The 24,987-nt window shown below is 47.0% G+C and overlaps 1 long non-coding RNA gene across 1 annotated transcript; it reads left to right on the top strand.

Moving 5' to 3' along the window:
- Positions 1-1,562: 1,562 nt before the first annotated feature.
- LOC144767668 (uncharacterized) lies at positions 1,563-4,862 on the top strand. The gene is made up of 6 exons (XR_013598303.1): positions 1,563-1,678; positions 1,771-1,855; positions 1,962-2,051; positions 2,134-2,224; positions 2,349-3,660; positions 4,426-4,862. It is a non-coding gene; the product is annotated as an uncharacterized LOC144767668 (long non-coding RNA).
- Positions 4,863-24,987: the final 20,125 nt, after the last annotated feature.

The following is a 24,987-nucleotide window of genomic DNA, read 5'->3' as shown; positions in this document are numbered from 1 at the left end:
CAGGCTAGGCAATAAAATACCTTATCAGGAACCAGCAGATGGCAGGAGATAAAGAGAGTGTCTTGAAGGCTCTCACAGGGAAGGAATGCCCTTGTTGTTTATGCAAACTCAAGGGCGTTACCCCTTGCATGCTCGTGACGGAACCGTTCCGTCACAAGCACAGCTCACCCGAGGGCCGTGACGGAGTGGTTCGGTCACTAGTACGGGAGCGCCGCATGGCCCCCCCTTCCCCCTAGCACTGCGGCGGAATAGCCACCGCAGCTAAGGGGTTAATCTGATATGAAGAGGCCCAGTGTATATTCCATGAGAAGAAATCCTTTGAGATGTTTATGGGCACTAACAGACACCCAGACACGCAAAAGTCAGCCCAGCTGTTGTGCTCACATTCCGCCTTCAAAGGAAAGTAGCACTGGTGTCCCAGACTGAGGGAAGAATGTGCTGCCTCCGTCAAAAAGTTCACCCGTGGCGGAGCTTAGCATTCAGGCGGCCATCTTCCTGAATGGCCAGACCACACCCCGAGAGGGGTCGTTTTAGCCAGGCACTGCATCTCCAGAAGAAGGGTGTGGGCTGGGTAGGGCTCAATGTTACACGGATTGAATACGCATTACGCCGTAAAAGCGCTTTGAAGCTGGTTAGGGGTAGTAAGCACTATATAAATGCAATTACAACACAATAACTCCAAAGTGCAGGATTGTTGTGTTTTAGTTCATACATGAATCATGTGTTTTAGGTGCCATAAAGCTGACAAGGCTAATCACAAATCAAAATGCTTAACAGGAGTTTTGTTTCTCAAGCTTTTACACTCTCAGGGGCATATTAGCAAGCTGAAGTATTGCCGCTTTTTCGGCGAATTGTGCTGAGAAAGCGGCGATACTTCCAGCGCCCTATTAACAAGGGCAGTCAAGGGTCATAGAAAATGCGGCACCTGCTCAGTGTGCAACCTTACAGTGGAAGGCGCTCTGTTTACAGACGGAAAGAAATTCTGGCGGCATGAAGAACATACTAATTGCAAAACTAAGTATGTGGTGTATGCTATTCAGTGTCCCTGCCAAAAGGTGTACATTGGCAAAACAACGCAAGAGGTCAGGCAAAGGATCATTCAACACCGGTCTAGAATTCAAACAAAATTCTTACTGCTCCTTTGGTAGCTCATTTCCCACAGCAAAATCACAAAGCGGACAAGTTAAAATGGACTGTGCTTTCAGTTATTAAAGCAGGGGGAGGAGGTGATCCTGACCTCCGCCTGTCTCAGAGGGAAGCATACTTGATACTCAAATTCGACACAGCACACTCGGGATGGAATGATATGTCCGAAATAAATAATCTGTAAATTCTCTGTGCCTTTCTCCTTCCCGACTTGATTCCCATATTGGCTAATTGGCAAGGTTGTCCGTTTTCGGTTCGGTTCTGGCGTGTCTCAGCCAGTTGACAAACCAAAAGGAATGTTGCATTGCGAGGTCTCCCTAGCCCGGTACCCGGCACTATGTGACGTGACTCCGAGGTTCGAGCAAGAGGTTTCCTCCCCCGGCCCTGCGGACTACATGTCCCAGCTTCCCTGGTCACACATGTGACCTAGAGCGGCCCCTTTAACTCTCAATTCAGTGTGCGCGGCGTCTCCTAGCTGAACGCCGGTTCTGAGTCTAACAAACGGAGCGCTTCTACCGCCCCATGATACCTGGTAAGTGCGAGTCCTTTTTCTCCGCATTAAGCGATTTCGGAGGAACTAGGAGGGCACGGGTATACTAACACCCAGGTTCTTGACATTTTCAGGTGATTTACCCCCGTCGTCTCTTTGATTAACACAAATAGACGCCACAGAGACCATCGAGCCCCGGTGCTGTTCGCCACCTAAATGGTGAGTGTCACAACTGTTTTCCCAGTCGTGTTGAGCACACTATATCTAGCGCAGCTTGTCAAGGTGCAGGATTCAGAGTTAAAACTATCCCTCCAATTCTTTTCAGGTTGGCTCCAGTCCAGTCATGTCCTAACAACTTGGGGACCGCTTCTGACAATTTCCCACCTTTTTGCAGAAAACACGTCCTTCCTGAAAGGTAGGCTCTGGCCCATATAATGTATACCAACTCGATTGTGCCACACTAGATCCCCCTGATATATACCTCTGTTCGGTTACAGAAATACGGTATAGGAGAGACGCTCCACTGCATTGCGACTTCCAGTCTAGTGACATTGCAACTACTCACAACTACTCACGAGTCATTCCCAGGTACTTTCCAAGTTACCATTGATTTATGAGTCACGAGTCTGAATAATACAATCTGAAGTACATAATCTAGTTTCACTATTGGGCACTACTCTTACACCAACCCTTCTTTCATTATTATTTTCAGTTTCGGCTTCCGTCCAGTCCGTGTCCTGAGGAGAACCCACACTAACGTTGCGGTTCGAAACGCGTTGACCCTGAGCCTTGGAATAACAACAAGGGTGCCACTAGGGCTGTTTATATCCACATTGTGTGTTCCCTAGATGCGTAACCCCCTAATCATTTTTCCTACCCTTGGCCCAGTTAGACAGGCAGGCAGTTCTCTGTAACCTGAGGTCCGCTCGTCTTTGTACCTATTAGAAAGGACTGGTTCCTAATGAGAATGTATCGTTGGGTATATGATTGTGTATTGTTTGGTATTGCCTGCATTAACTGATAATACATTTTCTCTTTAGCACTTGTACAGTTCACTATTGCACATTGCACTTGTCCATATGTAATTTTTCACTGTTTGTTGACTGTCTATTTGATGACATATTTTAAATCGATGAATGTTTTTCTAAAAATAGAAAAATAAAATAAAATAGATAACCCTCCAGCACGCATCGGCTGTGTGGGTACAAAAATGAAAAAATAAAATCTGTCTGGCCCCTTTGTTTGTTTAGCATATATGAGTGGTCCAAGCCAGTACAGATATAGGACCCAAACCTTTTGTTCTTGACCCGCTGGCTGTGTAGATGGAACACATGTTCCCATTTGCCCACCCTCTGAAAATGAGTATATCTTTCGCAACAGAAAATGCTTCCATTCCCTTAACATCCAAGCAATTTGTAATTCCAAAACCATCATCACAGACATAGTTGCTAGTTACACTGAAGTGCCCATGACTCCTACATTTTTAGACACTGTGCCATTCATGCTAGACTGCTTGCTGGTCAATTTGGTGATGGATATCTGCTTGGTAAATATTTTTTTCAAAATTGATAGAGATTTTCCTTTTAACTCCACACTTTTTCCCTGTGCATTTTTAAAAATCCATTGTTTTCTATTACAGGAGATAGGGTCTATGCAGTAAGGTCTTATATTTTAACACCATACCTAAATCCAACTTCCAGGAAAGAGCAGCATTACAACCAGGCTCACATAACTACCAGGAATGTGATAGAAAGGACCTTTGGGGTGATGAAATCACGCTTTCGAATACTTCATAAGACTGGTGGAGCATTACAATATCAACCAGACATTTGCTGCAAAATAGTTGCAGCATGTGCAATGCTACACAATCTAGCAACAGAGAGAGGCATAGAACTTGAAGAAGAAGATGTTTTACCTCAACAAGACAATCAGCCTCCTCAACCACAAGCAAGAGCACATGGACGAGAGGCAGCAGAGGGGAGAAGGAGAAGGGCAGAGATCACACAGCATTACTTCTGAATGAGGTAGGAAACATACTCTGTATTTCTTTGATTTGAAATCAGTGCAAATTTGTATTCAAAGTGAAACATAAATGCATTAAATTCATGGACTTTGATTGTTTTGCAAACTTGAAACTGAACTTTAAATTAGAAATGTTGAACTGATAAACATTGCCCCATAGGTAACTTTGACATTATTAATACCAATCAAGAGGCATCACAGACATGTCATTTCTTACGGCCACGCACTCCTAATGCCTTTCCTGCATTTTTTTCACTGTGCATGGTCATATTACTTGCATCAATCTGCTTTCTATTACTGCGCCGTGTGCCACTTATGCAATGCTCCATTGTGCCACTCACAGCACTGCTGGCACCACTCTCCCCCATTGGTAGTTGTTTTTCTTGGGAATCATTAGAATGTGAATTTCCAGAGGGATCATAGTTAGTCCCCATTCCCTTTTGAATATGTTCAAATGTTTTCATCAAGAGTACCTGGGTTGAAAGGGTCTGCTTGCAGAGGGCACTTGTACAATTGTAAAGGCGAGCCATTTGCCTGTTATGAGCCTGCATGTTGTTCAGAAGTCGTACCTGCCTTTTGCCACTTATATTTTGATGTTTTTGCATCAATGTGCACATGGTCTCCAAACAGTTGACAATGCGGTCAAGCTTCAATGAAGATGTTTCATGCCCTGTCTTCATTACATTTATCATTTTATTCATACTGCTAGTAAAGGAACCCATTTGTCCACGTTTCCCTTTAATTAATCTAATGTCTTTCCCTTGCAGGCGCTGTATCTTGAGTATTTTGTCTTCAACAAGATTGCCAGTGATGGGACCCTCTCCAAAATCTCCACTTTCAGTCACATTACCTCTGCACAAAGAAAACTGCTGAAGTCTCCTTCGCCTACTCAGCCTAATATTTGTGACTGTGGTAGTGCTTTGAGGTTGCCTTTCAACAACATTGTCATTCTGCTCTGTTTCTGAATCAGTTTGGAGCAGTTGTCGCACTCTCTGTCTTTCCCCTGTTTGTAAAATGGATGCTGATGTGCTAGGGGCATTTCCCTCTTCATTTTCTTGAACTTCTTGGTTATTGAAATCCCTCAAATCCTGCTCAATTATTTCCTGCAGAGCCTCTATGATTGAAGAAATGCAAACATGTAGTTATTAAAGGTTTGCACTTTCCTAAAGGTAATTAATAAAAGGTTATTTTCTACACATTCACATGATCCCAGTCTCATCCTTAAAAGTTCTTTATAGTAATAAAGTTCGAATTGCAATTTGATGTTTTGTGTACATGATGGACTTTAAAAAACTACAACTCCCATAATGCACTGCTTCAAGTTCCCAAACATTAATTAACTGTTGTGGGTGACACACAGGTAAGATATCAAACACAAGATAAATGAAAACCTTGTATTCCAACTATTTTCTCAAGACTCATTCAATTTTTAGTGTCCATTCAGACAATCAACAGCATGTACAGTTCTCTTACCTTCAGATGGAGTTGGAACCTCAGAAGTATCAATGTATATGACTCCAATAACAGCCTCAGTCAACAATGTGCCTTCCACCATGTCTTCCAGGGGGGTGTTGGGTCGTTCCCTAGGTGTTCCCCCTCCAGTTTTCTTAGAAGATTTAGGGCCCGATGTAGGTAGCCAAATACCGGTCGGTAACGGCCGAAAATCGGTAATTTCGGCCATTACCGACCGGTATAAGTGCATCGAGATGTATGTCACCAAAAACGTACCGAATCGGTAAATACCAGTCGGTAAAACACCGAATCGGTATTACACGAATCGGAATTTACCGAATACATATTCTCCGAATCGGTAAATAAGAAATGGTAATTTACCGAATCGGTAAATACCGAATTCATATTTACCGAGTCGGTAAATAAGAAGTGGTAAAAAAGGCCTTTTGAGATGTAGCAAAGTCAGGAAATACCGAATTTCGAAGAGTCGGTATTTAACATGGATTGGAAGCAGGTGGAAACCAGGAACAGGATATATAAGTAGGTCCCAAAATGCAACTGTGCACCCACAATGGCGGCTTTCTACGTTATTGCAAGGCGGCTACGGATACAGGCAGCAGGAGAGAGGGTCTGTCTAAGGGAGGAGCAGGTATATAGGCAGAGGATCACCCTCTTCCAACTCACTGAAACAGAGATCCTGCAAAGGTACCGACTCCACCCCAGAACCATCCTGGACTTGATCAAGGACCTCCACCCATATCTGGAACACCCAACCCCAAGAGCACACGCCATCCCACCCCATGTACATGTGCTGTGCTGCCTACACCTTCTTGCCTCTGGGAGCTACCAGTACGTGATAGCCTCTGTAGGTGGAGTGTCCCAGAGCTGCCTGTCACGCTTTTTCAGAAGATTCCTAAACGCCGTGATTAAGAGGATGGAGCACTACATTGAGTTCCCTGAGACACCTGCAGAACTAGCAAGGACAAAAACCGATTTCTATCAACTTACACAGTTCCCGCACATCATCGGCTGTATCGATGGGACGCACATCCCACTATGCCCACCTGCAGCAACTGAGCACATATACAGAAACTGGAAGTCCACACATTCAATCAATGTGCAGGTGATCTGCAATGCTAGCAACATGATAACGGACATTGTAGCCAAATATCCTGGGAGTACCCACGACTCCTACATATTCACCAACAGTGGGATATACAGACGCCTTGTGGCTGGTGATTTTGGTGATGGAAACCTGCTGGGTAAGTATGTGTGAGACACCCTGATAGTTCATGCAGAAGGTGCACACCTGAGTATGTGACTAATCAAAATATCCTTTCCCACCCAGGTGACAGTGCATATGCCCTGCGGTCATTTGTGCTCACCCCCTACCTGAACCCATCCACCAGGAGTGAAAGGCGTTATAACGTGGTACACAGAACAACACGTAGCGTGGTGGAACGTACATTTGGGTTGCTGAAAAGTAGATTTAGGTGCCTCCATCAGAGTGGAGGTGCACGTCAGTACACGACAATTATCTGTTGCAAGATTATTGCGACCTGCGCCATGCTGCACAATCTTGCCACCAAGGAGGGCTCAGAGATAGAACTAACATATCATGAGGACATTGATGATGGGACAGTACAAGCAGATCACAATGCAGCAGGAGCATCACCAGCAACAGATGGTTGACTGTGACGCGCTGAAATCACCAACAGATACTTCTAATTGAGCGATGACACACAGGCATGTCCATTTTTTTGAACACTTACTTTAATATGCACTACTGCACCTTCCAAAAGAACATATATCAAATTAAATGCACTTTGCACAAGGTTGGCCAAAGTTCACTTCACTGTGACCTGTCCTGTGTTGATTATGTCTCTTAATGTTTGCGCTTACGCATGATGTTTTGCGAGCCACGGGGCTACATGCGCAGTGGTGCCGGTGTCATCAGCATGGAGTCTGCTGCTCCTACGAATGTCCTGAACAGGCGTGCTGGACCCACTCCTGCTCGTTGACTCCTCAGTGTCCCCAACAACCATGTTGCCACCTGTGGCTGTCAGCTGTGTCAGCATTGCCTCCATTGCAGAGGTCACCCTCCCCATCCCCCGGGACAAGTCACTGCAGCAGTGTACAATGTCAGTCTGCATATTTACAGAGCGGCGACACTGCAGTGTGGTAGAAGTTGCCAATCGGTTAATAGACTGATTGAGCAGCCTGACCTCGCGCCTATACCTGCGCCTCTCTTGGTGGTCACTTTCAAGCCTGTCACAGAGGGTGCCCATGCGCACCCCCATGTCCCTCACCCCCTCCGCCATGGACTCCATTCCTTTGCCCATTGCCTCCATCCCTTTGCCCATGGCCTCCATTCCCTTTGCCATGGCACCTATCCCCCGATTGATGTCTGACATCCTGTATTCAGGATGAGCACCTGCCTGTGCACTGCCATGATGCCTTTGGCCTGCATACGCTGGACTTTAACCATTGTGGCTTCCAGCCCAGCAAAGACCCCCTGCACATTCTGCCCCTCATCCTGCTCTCGTGCCCTACGGACACGGTCACTTGCACGGCCAGATCCCATTGACCCAAGTTGTCCAGCGTGGCCAGCCAGTGGTGGTGTACTAGGTCTGGGAGCCTCGACCACTTCCTCTTTGGAGCTCTCCAGGATCCTTAAAGGTGGTACGTCCTGCCTCCTTGGCCTCACATGCACAGGGGACCCTGAGCTGGGTGTTGTGGCTTCTGCAGGTGCTGGCGGAGTCTGTGTCTCGAACAGCTGGGGCGACAGTGGCTGTGCAGTGGTGTCGTGCTCCATTGCTGTGGGTGCCTGGGGTGTGGTTGTATCCTCATGGACAGTGCTAGGTCCAGCTGTGTCTTTGGCCTTCTCCCTCGCAGCCGTTGTTGTGGCACTACAGTCCCCTCCCTGCGCTGCTCTGCGTGATGACTCTCCTGTGAACAGACATGGACATTGATCAGCTGCGTGTTTTCCCAACACAGATTCCTAACACACAATTTCATTTGCCTAGACTGCTTGTGTATGAGTAGTGTGGCATGGCATGGCATGCAGGGTTCAGTGTTGGCAGCTTTAATGTATGTACCTATGTCTACGGCTACCATGATGCTTTGCTGGGGACTACAGTCATGTGTGCTGGATTGTGAGTGATTCACCCACATTGGGGAAGGGGCCTGGGAATGGGTGGGGTACATGTCCATGCATCTTACCTTTCTTTCTTGCAGCTCTGGCAGAGCTATCAGCATCCCCGATCCCATGTATGCTCTCAGGCTCCATGGTGGATTCCACGAGCTGCTCCAGGTCGGTGAGGCTTGGGGCACGGCTCTTCCCCCCACCGGTTGCTGCTGATTCCTTCCTCTGAGTGGCTAGTTTTTTTTTGGTGGTGATCCTCAGATCATACCACCTTTTCTTCATGTCGTCGATTTCGCGATGGGTCACTCCTAGGGCATTGACCTTGCTCTGGATTGCCAGCCAGGTGTTCCTCTTAACAGACTCAGCTACTTGCAGAGACTGTCTCCCAAACAGCTGGCTGTAGTGCTGCACAACCTCCTCCACCAGCACCTGGAGCTCTGTTGGGCTGAATTTCACCTTCCTCTTTCTGTCCCCTCCATCCTTTTGTGCCTCCTGGGATTCCATGCTGTTTCTCTGCTGGTCTCAGTGCAGCCTGCTCCTCTGTCTCCCCTCCAGCTCTCTCTGCAGTTCTGTTGCTCTGCACCTGCATGGGTGTGGCCACCTCCAGGTACTGGGGTGTGGTACTTGCATCTGATTGGTTGATCTCTCAGATGCTTTGTTGTGGGGTGTGGTGGGTGTCCCTGATTGGTGCACAGGCTCACATGTCATGTATTCGAATTTTCGAGATCGGTTTTTACCGATTTGGTATTTACCGAATCGGTATTTACCGATTCGGTAAATACCGATTCGGTGTCTCCCATTCATTCCTAAGGGACTGGAGGGCCATAGGGTTATATGGGTGTTACCGACTCGGATATTACCGATTCGGTTTACCGAGTTTGAATACCGATTGATACCGAATCGGTACTTTTTACCTGATGTTTACCTACATTTGGGTTTCCCGTTCATAAATACCGATTCGGTATGAGCCGGTATTTATGAACCGGTAAAAATAATTTACCTACATCGGGCCCTTAATCCTGTTTTCTAGCTTCTCTTTTGCACGACTGCGCAGGTCATACCATCTTTTTTGTAAATTATTTATGTCACGATGTGCCACTCCTACAGCGTTAACCTTTGCTTGTATGGCAATCCATAGGTTTCTTTTTACAGCTTCAGGAACCTTGAGAGACAGCTTATCAAAAAGCTGTTCCTGTCTTGCAGTCACCTCCTCAATTAAAATTTCCAACTCTTTATCAGAAAACTTAATTTTCCTTTTCCTGGCTGGCCCCTCTTCAACAGGATTCGCATTTTCCATTTTTCAAAAGGTTTCTCAGGCACACACAGCAGCAGCAACCTCCTGGGAAAGCACACAGAGCAAACTGCCAAACTTCACCTTCAAAAAAAGGGAGCAGCTGTGCCTAATTGCTGTACTGGCTTTCAGGCAGTTGATGTAATGAAATTCATCATGTGTGTAAAATCGCAAATTGCGATATTGCAAAATGCGAATTCGCAATTAAGAATTCGCAATTTCACTGCGATTCGGTAAAATTTGCGAATATTAGTGAATCACTAAAAAATTGCAAATAAATTGATGCATTGACTTTTGCGATTCCGTATTTGCGTTTCCTTATTTTTCGCAAATAAGGAATCGCAAAAAAAAACGTTGATGCATCTACCCATTAGTGTGTTCCTAAAATATATTAACAGTGCCAGTATTTGTTTATTTTTAGCAATTTCCTTCTCACGTCAATTCTTATGGTGCATAAAATATAGAAAATGATTCATCAGCCTTTGGCTCAGCATCATTTAATTTACATAGTACCCAAACTTGGCAATAGTCTCAAAAAGAGAAATTTAGGTGCCGTTTAATCGAATACCCAAATATGTACTACAATGTGTTGTACTGTAGAGCCAGGTTGTACCTTTGAAAACGTTCTTAGAGCCAACACATATCATAAATATAGGTTTCCGTCAAAAATGCAAAATATTTGGACAATGGAAAATCTAACAACACACAAAATCTAACAATAGAAACATTCTTTTCTTTTCAGGGAGTTCCCTCATTTGTGAGATGTGCGTAAGCACCAACAAATACAGTTGCTCTGGCGGGCTTTTCCCGTGCCCCCAAGAAGTCACTCACTGCTGCAGTGGCCTGCGGAGAAGATCAGCAGGTACGTGTCCATAGATGCATGGTTGACTTGTGTGTTCATGGCCAACCCGGGCACGTCTTATACATTGTGCCCAGGGGGTGCACCGGGCATGTACACCCGCTTCGAGCTCCCCCCAGGCACAATGGTACTACAGAAGGAGTGGAAGACGCTTGGGTGCCCCCTTCTGAAACACAGATGGCGCTGATGTACAAGTTGCTCCAGTGATATCATGAGAGGGCGTTTTCACATTTACATGGGGAAGTGGCTCCATGTAAATGAGGGAATCACTTTGCCTCTGTGCCAGTGCTGTATTACCGCTGTGGGCACAGACGTAAACATGCCATTGAGAGGTGTACTGTGTGAGAAGTTAGCCTGGCATATGATGTCCACTAGTTCTAGTGGGCACCTTGCACCAGTCTAATCGACCCTTGTTGATGGCGGCTGTAAAGTCAACCTTATAGAAAGCTATCCTAGTGGTAGCATGACCCAGCAGTCTTCAGGCTAAGACTTCAGTAGGCGAGTTAAGCACGTTGTTTTACCATATATAATCACGTGAATACCAAATGAAAGGACACCACACAAGGTATACATCAAATATATATGTATTTAATCTAAACACAACCCCTCCGCACTCTTTATGAGGTCAGAGGTAAAAATACAATACAAGTTACACAGTTAATATACGATAAGTTGCACAGTATACGTTATGCCCTGGGGGCCTCACAAACCATATACTAAGAAAGTGGTTTAAGTACCACGTGAGAGTTAGAAAGCAGGCCTAGGTCCTGTGGAATTGCTGGGGCTACACTAAGCAACCAAAGGTTAGGAAGTAGGAGGCCCACGTGAGCTGGTTCTCATTGACTTTCTATGGAGATCGTAAAAGTTACAACGTTACAATTTAAGGACACTTCCGGATGGACTAGAATGGAACCCTTTTAAACTAGGACACTTCCAGAGTCAAGTCCCATGGGAGCACCGGAGTACTGGTGTTACCTCACCCAGAGAAGCCAGGGGCATAGGTGTCTTTTCATGTCGGGTTTCGTCATTTTATATGGAGCGCTGCAAAGAAGTGCTGCAGGAGACCAGAGGAAAAGTGTCCAGGTGGATCCAAGGGTGGATCGGAGATGTGAAGAACCTGAAAGCAGAGGGGATAGAGTCTGGATCACTAGCTAGTGACCAGGAAGGAACCAGGAAGGAACCAGGCAATGTTGGGTGCTTTGCAGGTGAAGAAGGTGAGTTTGTCTCTTCAGCAAGAGGTCCAGGAGGCATTGACGATGGCCAGGAGCTGGATTTGAGCTGCCCACAATGGATCTAGATGACTGAAGCATTGGTATCCGGATTGGATCCAACAAGCTTTGCCAACCACAACCCATGCAGGATGTCGAGATTGGCTCTGTTGCAGACCAGCAAGGTCTGTGGCACTTCTCCTTTTCAGGAAAGCTGGAGCAAACCAGGAGCAATCAGGATAGCAAGTAAAATTCAAAGGAAGGTCTTCAGGGGGCTCACAAGCCAACAGGCAAGGAACCGGGAAGACGTGTTAAGCACAAATGCAAAGGCGGGGCCCATGGGACACTCGCGGAGTGTGGGGACGTGAGCTTTGGTGCAAATGGTGCACGGGGCGGGGGCTTCTCGTACTCCAATGCACAACTTACTGAGACTTCAGGAAAGGAGTGCAGGTAGCAAAATGCAGGATGTCCAAGATGTCCGGTCCCAGTCTCTCGTGTCCGCCACGTGTTTCAGCTTTGCTGTGGATGTGGGTCAGGGTCAGAGAAGTCTGGAAGTCTAGTTCTTGTGTCGCAGAGTCTCCGGGTTCCGACAGGAGCCTTGAAACTGCAGACCAGCAAAGTTGCTGTTGGTGCCTGTTTGCACAGGGTGGTCACTCCTTGACCACAAGGGAGATGTCTTCCGTCTTCCAGTCAGAATGGAATGTCGAATGTCCAAGATATGTCTTTCAAAGATTCATCCAGGATAATCTAAAGTCCTGGGGACACAGCTCATATACTTATACTAAGAAAGGGGGCTGGATTACCTGACCAGGTCCCTCCTATGGGTGGAACTGAGAAGGGGGTGGTTACACCCCTTTCCCTTTGTCCAGTTTTGCGCCAGAGCTGGGTCTAGAGTGCCCCAGCAAGTGGTTTGAGCCGGGCTATGCATGGAGCACCTTGTGTGCCCCAGGCAGTGTCTAGATGCATTCACTGAATGCAGCCATCCCTGCCCCAATAGACAAAACCCCTGTCTGGACAGGAAAACTATTGTCCAGGCATCCCCTGCCGGAGTTTCCCCCAGCAACAGGAGGTCAGACTTGTGTCTGTGGCAGCAGCATCCATTTTGTGATGCTGAGGCTCTGTTTAACTTTAACCAGGTAAAGCAGTAATTTACATGTCTTTTCCCCCTAGAAGGGTAGAATGCTACCCCTGCCACCAGAATTGGTGGGGGGTAGTATTCCAAAGTTTTTGACACCTTACACGACGTGTTTTGATAAAGCCAAACCAACGTTAGCATTAACCGCGAGGATTATAATGCACTTAAGAGTATATGGTATGGCTATATCATAGAACAGCTATAAGGAGATGGTTCCGAAAGCTGCAGAGGGGCTCAGCTCATGCCAGATCAACCTCTCACATAAAACCAAGCACTCTGCCTTCAGGATTGTTGAGGCTTACCATAGGAGTGGCTTATTGGTGTATATGTGTGTATATGTAAAGGTAGATATAGGTATACTATATCTAATTAAGGAGTGATTACACCACCTTACCCAGGCTGTGTGAACAGACCTCTGGTGTCAGTTTGGAAGGCAAACCAGGGATGGCATAATACATGCTGCAGCCCCTGGTAGGCCTAGGGTGCACCTATGCCCTGGTAGGCCTAGGGTGCACCTATGCCCTGGTACCTAGGGTGCACTACAAAGTGGCTCACAAGGGTGACCCAGTAACCAATCTGGTAAGCACCTTAAGTGCATGGTATAAATTTAGAGAGAGCACAGCTGGGCTTTGGGTCTGATTAGCAGGCCCACAGCCACATTAAAGTAAAAACACCAGAGAAACACAGCAAAAAGTGGGGGTGACAATAGGAAGCAGACCCTACTCTCCTACACAACCCCACCCCAAACGCAGGGACATTAAACTAACCTTAACCAGGTGAGTCTTCATGTTGTAAGTTCAAATATCTGGAGAGTCCATCTGCATTGGCGTGGTCAGTCCCAGGTCTATGTTCCACTGTAAAGTCCATCCCATTGATCTGGTTTAGACACAAGAGGAGCTTATCGTCTGTCTGAATCTTGAACTGGGTGCCAAACAAGTATGGCCTCAGCTTCTTCAGGGCCCAAACCACAGCAAAGACGTCCCTCTCAATAGCTGACCAACGTTTCTCTCTAGGGGTCAGCCTTCTGCTAATAAAAGCTACTGGCTGGTTTTAACCATCTTTATTCAGTTGTGAAAGCACAGCACGTACCGCAAACTCAGAAGGATCTGTTTGGACAATGAATTCTTTGGAGTAGTATGCACTTTGCAGGATAGGAGCAGTGCCCATGGCCTGCTTCAGGTCATCAAATGCCTTTTGACATCTGACTGTCCACTGAACTTTCTTTGGCATGTTCTTGGAAGTTAAGTCATTCAGGGGTGTCACGATGGAACCATACCCCTTGATAAATTTCCTGTAATACCCAGTAAGGCCCAAGAAAGCTCTGACCTGAGTCTGGGTGGTTGGAGCAGTCCAGTCCATTATGTTCTGGATCTTGCTCTGCAATGGTTGAACCTCTCCTCCACCAACAAGGTGGCCCTGGTATACAACCTGACTCTGCCCTATCTGGCACTTGGTAGCCTTGATAGTTAGGCCTGACTTTTGCAGGGCCTCCAAAACATTCATTAGGTTGATCAGATGATATTCCCAAGTGGAGCTATATTTGTCAGTGAAATTGCTCTCCCACCCTCGCAGCTCCACCATTAAGTGAGGTGCCCCTGCCCCTGCACTCTTGAGTGTTGGTGATCGAGGCCCTCCTCCACTCGCAGGTTTCCCTGCGCCTCATCCCTGGTGGTCCAGTGGACCTCTGTCTCCTTTCTCTCACTCTGCTCCTTCACTCAGTTTTCTACTCTTTCTATCTTTCACCTTTCTGCACCTTTCTGCATCTCTGCTCTTTTGTGCCTTATTTCTGCCCATTTTCCCTTTCTCTCCCTCTGCTCCTTCACTCGTTTTCTCTCGTTTTTCTACCCTTTCTATCTTTCACCTTTCTGCACCTCTGCTCTTTTGTGCCGTATTTCTGCCCATTTCCCTTTCTCTCCCTCTGCTCCTTCACTCGTTTTTCTACCCTTTCTATCTTTCACCTTTCTGCTCTTTTCCGCATCTCTGCTCTTTTGTGCCTTATTTCTGCTTATTTTCCCTTTTTCTTTATCCCTTCTTTCCTCCCTTTACCTTTCCCCGCCGCTGCAGCCCCGCGGCCCCTCCCCCCCCCAGCGCGACCTGCCCAATCCAGCTCCCCTCCCCGCTCCCTCCTCCCAGCTGTCCAGCCCTCCCCGACCCCTACTTAATGGTGGCCACTGCGGGGACAGGCGAGCAAGACCCCTGACTCATTGTCAGTGAAATTGCTCTCCCACCCTCGCAGCTCCACCATTAAGTGAGGTGCCCCTGCACTCTTGAGTGTTGGTGATCGAGGCCCTCCTCCACCCGCAGGTTTCCCTGCGCCTCATCCCTGGTGGTTCAGTGGACCTCTGTCTCCTTTCTCTCACTCTGCTCCTTCACTCAGTTTTCTACTCTTTCTATCTTTCACCTTTCTGCACCTTTCTGCATCTCTGCTCTTTTGTGCCTTATTTCTGCCCATTTTCCCTTGCTCTCCCTCTGCTCCTTCACTCGTTTTCTCTCATTTTTCTACCCTTTCTATCTTTCACCTTTCTGCACCTCTGCTCTAATGTGCCTTATTTCTGCCCATTTTCTCATTCTCTCCCTCTGCTCCTTCACTCGTTTTTCTACCCTTTCTATCTTTCACCTTTCTGCTCTTTTCCGCATCTCTGCTCTTTTGTGCCTTATTTCTGCTTATTTTCCCTTTTTCTTTATCCCTTCTTTCCTCCCTTTACCTTTCCCCGCCGCTGCTGGCCCCGCGGCCCCTCCCCTCCAGCGCGACTGGCCCAATCCAGCTCCCCTCCCTGCTCCCGCCTCCCAGCTGTCCAGCCCTCCCCGACCCCTACTTAATGGCGGCCACTGCGGGGACAGGCGAGCAAGACCACTGACTCATTGTCAGTGAAATTGCTCTCCCACCCTCGCAGCTCCACCATTAAGTGAGGTGCCGCTGCCCCTGCACTCTTGAGTGTTGGTGATCGAGGCCCTCCTCCACCCGCAGGTTTCCCTGCGCCTCATCCCTGGTGGTCCAGTGGACCTCTGTCTCCTTTCTCTCACTCTGCTCCTTCACTCGGTTTTCTACCCTTTCTATCTTTCACCGTTCTTCACCTTTCTGCATCTCAGCTATTTTGTGCCTTATTTCTGCCCATTTTCCCTTTCTCTCCCTCTGCTCCTTCACTCGTTTTCTCTCGTTTTTCTACCCATTCTATCTTTCACCTTGCTGCACCAATGCTCTTTTGCGCCTTATTTCTGCCCATTTTCCCTTTCTCTCCCTCTGCTCCTTCACTCGTTTTTCTACCCTTTCTATCTTTCACCTTTCTGCTCTTTTCTGCATTTCTGCTCTTTTTTGCCTTATTTCTGCTTATTTTCCCTTTTTCTTTATCCCTTCTTTCCTCCCTTTACCTTTCCCCGCCGCTGCTGCCTCCGCGGCCCCTCCCCCCCCAGCGCGACCGGCCCAATCCAGCTCCCCTCCCCGCTCCCGCCTCCCAGCTGTCCAGCCCTCCCTGACCCCTACTTAATGGCGGCCACTGTGTGGCCGCGCAGCGGCCGCCGGCTACGGGCGCGCCGCTGGTGCACCGAAGGCACGACAATGGCAAGCAAGTCTGCGCCCGTCTGCGACCCGTCCGTGACCAGCACCAGGAACCCTGGACCTCCGCCCCGCCAACGCTACGACCCAGCAGCACTCCACGCACTCAATCCAGGCTGCAACAACAACTGCAAGCTAGCATCACCAGCCGACACCCATGGACCCTTCAGCTGTCACGGCTGCCGGCACACCTGCAGCACCGCCAAGAACACGGATCCAGCACAACCCGCCCACAAGAACACAACCGAACCGGAGACCCTGCAATGCATCCTCCTCAACGTCCGATCCCTCCACAAACACGCCACAGAAATCTGGGACCTACTTGACCGCACCACCCCGGACGTAGCATTCTTCACCGAAACCTGGACCAACACCAGCTCGGGAACGGACATCGCCATCGCCATCCACCAAGGTTACAAGATCTCGAGGGAAGACCGCCCCACCCACCCAGGAGGAGGAATCGCCATCGTCCACAAATCCAGCCTCCGCCTGAGCACACTCCCTGACGAGTCCACAGAACTGATGGAACACCTTCACTTCAAGATACTGGCCAGCTCCATCGCCGCCCTCAGAGGAACTCTCATCTACCGACCCCCTGGACCCCGCGGACCCTTCGCCAACTCAATCACAGACATTATCTCCCCGCAGGCCATCGCATCCACCAACTACACCCTGCTGGGAGACCTCAACTTCCATCTCGACAATCAACTGGACCCCAACACCACATGCCTCCTGGACAACCTCCACAACATTGGAATCCGCCACCTTCAGCCACACCACCGAACTCCCATGGACCGACCATCGTTGCATCCACTTCACCTTCAGAACACCCACCATCCACAGACACTGCTTCCACAAAGAAACTGGACCAAAATCACGGACGACCAGCTCACCTCCTCACTCAACAACTCCACCCCAACCATCGCGGAAAACAACAACCCAACACCGAACCCTGCATAGATGGATCTCGGACAGCACCAACACCATAGCCCCCCTCAATAAAAACAACAATACCCGTACCAAGAAAGCCAGATGGTTTACCACCGAACTTCGAGAATCCAGGCGCACATGCCGCCGCTTCGAGAAGGCCTGGAGAAACACCAAATCCACAGAAGCCCACAACAACTTCAGAGACGCCACCAACGCCCACCATCAACTCATCAGAGAAACGAGGAAAAAAGCGATTGAAGACAGAATCTCCACCCACGCACACAACAGCAAGGAACTCTTCAGCATCATCAAGGAGTTCGCCCAACCCACCAGCGAGTCTACCGGCATCCCTCCCTCACAAGACCTCTGCGACAAACTCAGCACCTTTTTCCACCACAAAATCAAGAGCATCTACGACAACTTCGACGAAGACAACCAACACACTGAACCCTCACCAACCACCCCCGACACCCGGAAACCAGCGATTGATGAATGGACAGCCCTCACCACCGAAGACACACTGAAGACAATGAAGTCAATCCACTCAGGGGCCCCCACGGACCCCTGCCCCCACCACATCTTCAACAGAGCCGCCAACACCATCGCACCCATGCTCCGCCACACCATCAACCGCTCCCTTGCGACTGCCTCGTTCCCCGACGATTGGAAACACGCCGAGGTGAACCCCCTCCTAAAGAAACCCTCAGCGGACCCCACCGACCTCAAAAACTACAGACCCATCTCCCTGCTCCCGTTCCCAGCGAAAGTCATCGAGAAAGCCATCAACAGCCAACTCTCCACATTCATTGAAGAACACAACATCCTCGACTCCTCCCAATCCGGCTTCAGAAAAAACCACAGTACGGAAACCGCCCGCCTCGCCGCAACAGACGACATCCGCACCCTACTGGAAAAGGAGAAACAGTAGCCCTCATCCTCCTCGACCTATCAGCGGCGTTCGACACAGTCTCCCACCGCACCCTAATACGAAGACTCTATGACGCAGAAATCCAGGACAAGGCCCTCGACTGGATCTGCTCCTTTCTCTCCGGCAGGACGCAGTGGGTCAGACTCCCCCCTTTCCTCTCGGACCCCACACCTACCACCTGCAGAGTCCCCCAGGGCTCCTCCCTCAGCCCGACGCTCTTCAACGTCTACATGGCTCCACTTGCCCCCATCGTCAGAACCTACGGACTCAACATCGTGTCATACGCAAACGACACCCAGCTCATCCTCTCCCTATCCAACGAGCCCAACACCGCCAGACACAACTTTCGAGAAGGCATGGAAGCCGTCGCCAAATGGATGAAAAACAGCTGCCTACAACTAAACACCAACAAAACAGAAGTACTCATCATGGGCCCAAACCCCGACGCCTGGAGCAACACCTGGTGGCCCACCGCCCTCGGAAACCCGCCAACCCCCACAGACCATGCACGCAACCTGGGAATCATCCTGGACTCCGAGCTCAAAATGGACCGCCAGATCAACTCTGTCTCATCTTCCTGCTTCCACACCCCCCGCCTCCTTCATAAGACCTTCAAATGGATCCCCCTCGAACACCGAAAGACAGTCACTCACGCCCTGGTCACCAGCAGACTCGACTACGGCAACGCACTCTACGCCGGAATAAACAAAAACCTCATCCGCAAGCTACAGAACATCCAGAACGCCGCCGCAAGTCTGGTCCTCAACCTGCCAAAACACTGCCACATCTCCTAGCACCTGCGCACACTCCACTGGCTCCCCGTCGAGGCGAGAATCCTCTTTAAGATGCTCACCCACGCACACAAGGCCCTCCACGGCACCGGACCAGCATACCTGAACAGCTGACTCAAATTCCACGCACCCCAAAGGACCCTACGATCAGCCCAGCTTTCCTACGCCGTGGTCCCTCGCACCAGAAAGACCAGATCGGGAGGCCGCTCCTTCTCCTTCCTCGCTGCCAAAGCATGGAACGCCCTTCCGCTCCACCTCAGATAGACAACATCGCTCCCCATCTTCGCAAGAAACCTCAAAACCTGGCTCTTCGACAGACCCCCTCCTTGATGGAATGGAACCTGCACCCCCCCACCCCTAGTGCCTTGAGACCCTTACGGGTGAGTAGTCGCGCTTTAACAAACCCCTGATTGATTGATAGCTAAAGACAGCAATATCATCTAGATAAGCTGCACAGTAGTCATCCAGCCCTGAGAGGACTCGGTTCACCAACCTTTGGAATGTGGCAGGTGCATTTTTCGGACCAAAGGGCATCACCACTAACTGATAATGCCCGCTAGGGGTTGAAAATGCTGTCTTTGGCTTTGCATCATCAGCTAGTCTGATCTGCCAGTGGCCAGCTGTCAGGTCAAATGTACTCGAATGAATGAAAAATGTATTGTTCAGTTACTGAAAACTTACAATTAAAACAACATTATACAATTCTTCTTATACATCCATACATTATTAAGACCACATGCTTAAAAGAAACTTTTCATCAATGTATACAACGAAGTATAAATAAAACCATCCTCAGAGTCCACAGTTAAGCAATTTCTTCTCTACTATTTCTATAAACTTTAGAAATCTACACATAAATTGCAACAAGCTTTCTCCTTGTAAACTGGCTATTACTGCTTGTCGGCATGTTCGTATAATTTGACTATTAAAGTCTGACCTTAGCAGCCTCCTACTTTCCTCTGTTAGTGCAGGGCAGCTACAGATGATATGACAAATGTCTTCCCTCTTGTAATAACAGAGGCAACATACCCTCTCACTACTCATCAATTTCCATGTAGGGGCGTCTCCAAGAAATTGGCTATTTCCAAATCGGAGATTCATCAGCTTCAGCTTTGCCCTTTGGCTATTTGAGTCTCCTAAATATCTTTGGGGTTTTAGCACACCATATGAAGCAATAACTGTCCATGCATGGGATCTCTTTGCCAGTACTGCTTTATCCCATAAAGACGACAATTTTTTGCTGCACCCATTTATTACTTTGTTAAAAGCCACCTGTGAAAGAGTTAAGGCCCATAGTTGTTCCACATTGAACGTATCTATCGCCAGTTTGAAATATTTATGTGCCTGCTTATATTTATTATCGCATATTGCCTCTCAAACCACTGTCATAAGCGAGGAATCATTATCCCTTCTAATTTTGTGGTAGAATTTTAAATAAGGTCCTAAGCTATTTAGGTTCTGTCGTTTAAGTCCAAACTCAAGTCGGATTTATGCCGGTGAAGAATGTCACGGAAGATTAAACTGGCGTCGGTAGGTCCCTGTCGCTAGCTTATCTATGTTGTTGTCAGTACAACCTCTTAAGGTCTCTACTCCATATGCAAGAGTTGGCACATGTTTAACTGACATAATTTCCAATAGTTGGTTAAGGGGAAGCCCTTTTGAGTTATTCTGAAGTATGGAAAATGCAGCAATTAATGAGTTGTTCCTTCTCTGTAGTGCAGCGCACTGCTTTTTACCCATGCCCCTAGCATCTATTATAACACCCAGATATCTATATTCAGTGACCGATTCTAATACAGTACCTTCCATTCTCAATTTTGGTCTTACAGCCAACCCTCTAGTCACCAGCATTGTTTTTGTCTTTTTTAAATTAATCTTTAGGCCATGAGTGGAGGCGTACTGTGCACTTTTATTAATTAATCTCTGCAGACCCACCTTGGTATAGCTTATTAAACAATATCGTCGGCATAAAGTAAATGTGAAACATTAAAACCTGCAACAGTCGGAGAGTGAGAATTCATTTCACTAAGTCTAGATGAAATCCCAGCTAAATACAAGTTAAATCAGGTTGGGGCCAAAACACACCCCTGCTTCAGCCCGTCTCTTATCACCATTGTTTTGGACAAAACTGTGCCTTGGCCCAACCTTTCACTCGTCCTAAGTATAAGTGTATAGCAATTGTATCGCTCTCAACAAACTTGGTGAGGTTCCCATTTTCGTTAATTTGTTCCAAAGAATATTTCTGTGCACTGTGTCAAAAGCTGAGAAAAAAACAATAAAACATAAGTGAAGGTTCATCTTATGGCTTCTGGCCATTTCCATTATAAGAACTAGTTAGAAGACACTTAGCAAAAAACTTTGCTACGCAATCCATTAAAGCTATAAGTCTATAGTTAGCAGGATCCGAGACTTGACCAGCTTTGTAAATCGGAGCCAAAATGTATTTATTTATTTATTTTTTTAATTTGTAATGCGGTCAGCTACCCAAAAAGGGTTTGCCGGCACCAGGACGGAGACTAAGAGTGACACATGACCTTCAGCAGAAGTTATTGATCAAACAACCATTTTTTAAGGTTTTTCCGGAAGCGTATGTAATTGGCTTCTTTACGAATGGAGGTTACAGAGCGTATTCCAGATGGACGGGCCTAGGTAGGAAAAAGATCTCCCTCCCATTCTGGAAAGCTTAACCCTGGGTATGTGGAAACTTCCTGAAGTTTCAGATCTTAGTTGACGGTTTGGTACGTAAGGACGCACTAATGCTTGGAAATATTTAGGCGCAGTACATGCTTTTATTTTAAACATGTAGCTCAGGGCTTTGAACTTAATACGGTTCTCCACCCTGAGCCAATGGAGATCACGTAAGTGTCCAGAGATGCTAGAGGTTTTGGGAATCCTAAAGAGCAATCTGGCAGCAGAATTCTGTATTAACTGTAGTCTGCGGACCACAGCCTTATTCGATCCAAGGTAGAGAATGTTGCCGTAGTCAAGTCTTGAAGTAATAAGAGCATTGACCACGGTCTTTTGAGTGGAGACAGGCAGCATCCATAGAATCTTTTTTAGCCATTTAAGAATTGTAAAGCATAGTGCAGCTACTTTAACCGTTTGTTGGTGCATGGAAAGTGTGTTGTCCACGGTAACACCCAGATTCCGGAAGTGGCTGGTGGGTTCAGGGAGGTTTCCCATTTGGGTAGGCCAATAGGCAGGTCCCTAAAGGTCTTTTTTTTTGCCCAAGATGAGAACCTCAGTCTTGTCACAATTCAATACTAACTGGTTTTTGGTCATCCAGTTGGAGATGTTGGTGAGACCTTGCTTGAGATGAGACGGAACGAACGGATTGGAGTCAGAGAGGGAGAAGATGATTTGGGAATCATCTGCGTAAGTAAACAGGGTCAATCCATCTTGTTCAGCTATGTCCGATAATAGTCTGACATAAAGGTTGAATAGTAATGGGCTCAAAATTGAGCCTTGGGGGACTCCATGAGAAGAGGTATATGTTTCTGAACAGGCTGTGGAAGACCGAATTTGGAATGTGCGATTATCTAGAAAGGAGACAATCCACTCCAAAGCTGCGCCACGTATACCTGTGTTTCTAAGTGTATGAATTAGCCTTTTGTGCGAGATGGTGTCAAAAGCCGCACTCTGGTCTAGTAAAATAAGTGCGACTGTTTGACCATCATCCAAGAGTTTTCTGAGATTTTCGGTGACGCCCAGTAATTCGGTCTCTGTGGAGTACCCTGACCGAAAACCAGATTGGAAGGGGTGAAGAGAGTTATTGGTTTCAGTAAAGTGCGTTAAAATTGAATGGACATGTCTTTCCAAGATTTTTGAAAAGGCAGGTAATAAGGAAATAGGTCTGTAATTGGATAGTACCTCAGGGTCAGTCATAGGTTTTTTAAGGAGAGGTGTGACCATTGCCTGTTTCCAGGGAGCAGGTACAATGGATTGCAGAAATGAGGTATTGAGAGAATTAAGAATCACCTTCAGACGAGGGATATCAAGTTGTTTCAGAATATTGATGGGGACGGGATCATTAGGAGAGCCTGATTTAGTGTTTTCAAGGATGATTTTGAATTCATCCATGCTCATAGGGGGACAACAATCTAAGATGCCCATGAAGGCAGGGGAGGTGGCTTTATCATCTTGATTAGTGGTAATGGTATTGTCCTCCAAAATTGAACCCCTCCATTTGCCTGGGACTTCTTCCTTCCATAAAACATAATTGACAAGTTATTTGCCCAATATTGTGGATTTTCTTTATATAGTGCTTGACGGAGGCCATTTGGCCCTGGTGCACTACTCCATCTGCCTGAAATTATTTTCCACTGTTGTCCGCTGGATCATTTGCTGGGCGTTTTTCCTTTCATTATCATTGACCCTTGTATTTTCTACTGAACGTACTTCTGTTGGCTTCTTCCGATATAGTTGTAATCAGTTGTTGTTGTTTCCCACCATTGGCTTGATTGACCAGTCTCCAAAATTCATGTGCATCTTTACGTTTTGCTGCATAGTTAATTGTACACCAGAACAGATCAAGCTCAGTTTTTGTTTGTATCCATACTTCTTTTTTTAGAGTGACCTCAGTTTTGGTAATATCTTACTCCTGACATTAGAGGATGGTTGATTTTTTAGGACCCTCTGTGCATTGTTCAATTTCCTTTTCGCTATCTTAAGTTGAACAGTCATTTTTTTGGGAAAAGATGTAGCCGATGTTACCATGCCTTTTGAACGCACAGCATTTTTCTCCACTAGATTAGTTATGAACTGCTCCCAGAGGGTCAATGGATTTTGATGAATTCTATTTAACTCTTCCTTCCACTGGTCTCTTGCTTGTTGTTCGACCTTGTGTATATTATTTACAGTCCAGTTTATCCTTCTATAGGTCAGACCCATAGGTTCCCCTAACTCAGGAGCGTTTTGTTCGTGTCTGGTATTATGAAGATTGAGGCTGATCGTTTGTGGTTGCTGATCACTTTCCAGTCTATTTCCCAGATTGTAGCTTAATATTGATTGGTATAATGGAAGAGACACTAAAGTGTAATCAATAACAGCTTTGGATTGAGCCGTAAAATGGGTTGCCTGAGCTGGGATGTCTGGATCGACTCAGCCATTCAAAATTTGAAGGCCATGATGCTCCAGGTTTATCACTGTATCTCTACCCATTTTGTCTAATCATTGTTTAGTTGCATCAATTGCCGGGATATGCCAAAATTGATCAATCTCCTCCAATATTTGATCCTGAGGCGCCCCATGGAAGAAATTCATATTGAAATCCCCTGTCAAGATTATCAAAGGGCCTGGATTCATCATGCCTAATGTTATTAATAGGCTCAGTATTATCTCTATTGTTTCTTTTTTTTTGCTACCAAGAGGATGAATGTATACAGTTATTATCATCAAATAAGGGATCTTATTTCTTGTGCTAACCGGCCAGACCTTAATTGCTTGAATGTTTGAATGGTTGATTTCCACTTCTTCGTTCTTTATTTTTAAGGCCACTGAAACATATATGGCCAAATCTCCTGCTGTTCGCCCCTTCGATTTTGTTTTAATTGCTGGATTACTAAAGCATAAGTATGCTGGTAACTTAATTTCCTTCTGTGCCCATGTCTCTTGAAAAAGGATTATCTGATATCTTCCAATGTATGTTAGCAATTCATGATCGTCCACTTTTGATGCCAAACCTGTAGCAGGGATTCTGCTCATACACAGAACTGTGCATAGAGACTTGGAACCTCAGTAAATTAGGGTGTACCAAAACTCACCTTAGTAGCCAAAATCGCCCTACCAGACTAGCAATCAGTGTCTCATTGGTTCTTCCCTACCCCCAACGATTAGACAACCACAAACATGGAACTTAGAATACTTCAGGCAATGTGGAACACCTGAACACTCTTTCGTTATACTCTCATACCAGTCCAAAACGGGGAGTAAATAGAGACACGTGCAAGTTTGAAATATTCATTTCTAATGCCGTGTTCTCAGGCGCAGTATCTTAGCTAATACAAGCAGACATATTATAAGAAAGAAGATTATCAGC

The sequence above is a fragment of the Lissotriton helveticus genome, chromosome 7, assembly GCF_964261635.1.
Source record: "Lissotriton helveticus chromosome 7, aLisHel1.1, whole genome shotgun sequence".
NCBI classification, from domain to species: Eukaryota; Metazoa; Chordata; class Amphibia; order Caudata; family Salamandridae; genus Lissotriton; species Lissotriton helveticus.
Note: the sequence above shows the minus strand (reverse complement) of the source record. Positions and strands in the feature narration are given on the sequence as shown.